At 38.6% G+C, this 1,903-nt stretch overlaps 1 pseudogene; it reads right to left on the reverse strand.

Annotated features, from left to right (window-relative positions):
- Positions 1-300: 300 nt before the first annotated feature.
- LOC131054137 (zinc transporter 5-like) lies at positions 301-1,643 on the reverse strand (annotated as a pseudogene).
- Between the last annotated feature and the right edge of the window lie 260 nt (positions 1,644-1,903).

Here is a 1,903-nt window from a genome sequence, read left to right on the forward strand (position 1 = left end):
TATTCTAGTTTTCATTATCATTTTATTTGAAATTATTTCTTATAATATGGATGCAAGAAAATCAGTAATTAAACAATTAAATCATCAAAGATTGTATGTAGAAGAATGTGTAGTTACTACGTTCATCTAACTAAACTTGGAAAAAAGATAAAAAAAGATCTCTTTAAACTTTTGTTTTACGAACAGAACATTCTAACTAATTTGTCTTTGAAATCTTTCTTATCTTAAAGACCTTGTTTTCCTCGAAATGTGAAAGCAAGAACTGAAAAAAACAGCGAGTGCAATGGAAAAAGTCTAATTTCAGGCCCATATAGCCAGCAAAGCCATGGCCCCTGCTCCGAGGAACAGTGCCGCATAACACCACATTTGGAGACTAAGGTTTTTGCGCATGCGTGGTGTAAGAAAGTCTGCAGCTATGAGATCGACCAGGGCCATATATATGAGAATTCCAGAAGAAGCTGCATCAAACAGGCCCTGCACCACCAAAGCAGTCTGACTGTTTTCATCATAGGAAGAAGATATACCAATGCCCACCGCTATTCCAACTGGTGTTGTAAATGAAAACGCCAACGCCATAAAACCTGCAGCCTTCATTCTGAACCCTCCCTGCATCTCAATCCCTACACCTCAATTCAAAACGTTCTCTACTCATAGAATACCAGATTTGTAAAAGGAGAAAAGAAATGCACATTACCTGAGCTATACAAGAATCTAAACCCATGCCTTAAAAAAACTGATGAAATGTAAGAGCGGCAAACAAAGGCCGTATGGTGCATGGAACTTGGGATGCGCCTAGTGCTATTCCAATAATCACAGAATGCGCCACAATGCCTGCCTCTAATACCGGAGTCAAACATAGTGTTTTGTTAATTTTTAGTATCAACCCTCCAATCATACCATACAATTCTACACATAGTCTCTTGGTTTTGGAAGAGAAGATCAATTATAGAAAACAAACTATTCTAATCTTACAATTAGAGTAAAAGAATACATTTTTAACTAAATATGCAATTTTTCAAAAACTCTTCTTCCTTAACATTTAAGTATTATTAGTTGAAAACATTGCTGAGGATGGATTGCAGATACAATCTCAGAATACTAACCTGTGAAACTACGCGCTGTCGAAGCATAGTACTTTCCGCTTCTAATTCCTCATGGGTATACATGGAATGAGCATGAGAATGAGCTGCTGCTCTTACATCATTATCAGGATCCTCTTGGTGTTGGTACTTGTGCTTTTCCTGTGAAGTGCTAGCGATCCTCTCGTAGAAGGTTGTGGCGGTGTAGTCTATGATAAAAGTGAACAGTGCTGCCACCATTGAGACGAATCCTGCAAATGGAAAATTAGCCCATGGGTTCTCCTTGAGGCATTCGCTTGTTAGAGACTCAAAAGCATCTGGTAAAACATGAATGAAGCCTGTGGCATGAAGCACTCCTGCTGCAAAGGCCTTGATTATAAAGAATATGTCCTTATCTGGTCTGAGAGCCTTATAGCTCTTGCCAATTATGGGGAAGCCCACTCCTATTGCGCCTGCTACCAGAATTGACACCAGTGCTCCAATCCTCAGTTTCAAGGCCAGATCCTTATTAAAACACCCATCTACTGCATCAGATGAGCAGCTGTTTTCTATATCAGACGACATTATACAACAAATGTTTCACTTTGCTGCCACACAAAATTAATGAGATTTTGTTCGTGATGATTGAAATTATAATACCCTGCACCAGCAATTCTCTTATTGTAAACATCTCTATCGAGGCGTTACATTCATATTGCTGTGAATGACGACATAGTGTTATCATAAAGCATATATGCAAATATATTCAAGTCATCCTCAACCAGTAAGTCCTATGTGACTTCCGATTCAAACGACTCTATTTGACACCGTCTTGTACATCCATC

The sequence above is a fragment of the Cryptomeria japonica genome, chromosome 3 (assembly GCF_030272615.1).
Source record: "Cryptomeria japonica chromosome 3, Sugi_1.0, whole genome shotgun sequence".
NCBI classification, from domain to species: Eukaryota; Viridiplantae; Streptophyta; class Pinopsida; order Cupressales; family Cupressaceae; genus Cryptomeria; species Cryptomeria japonica.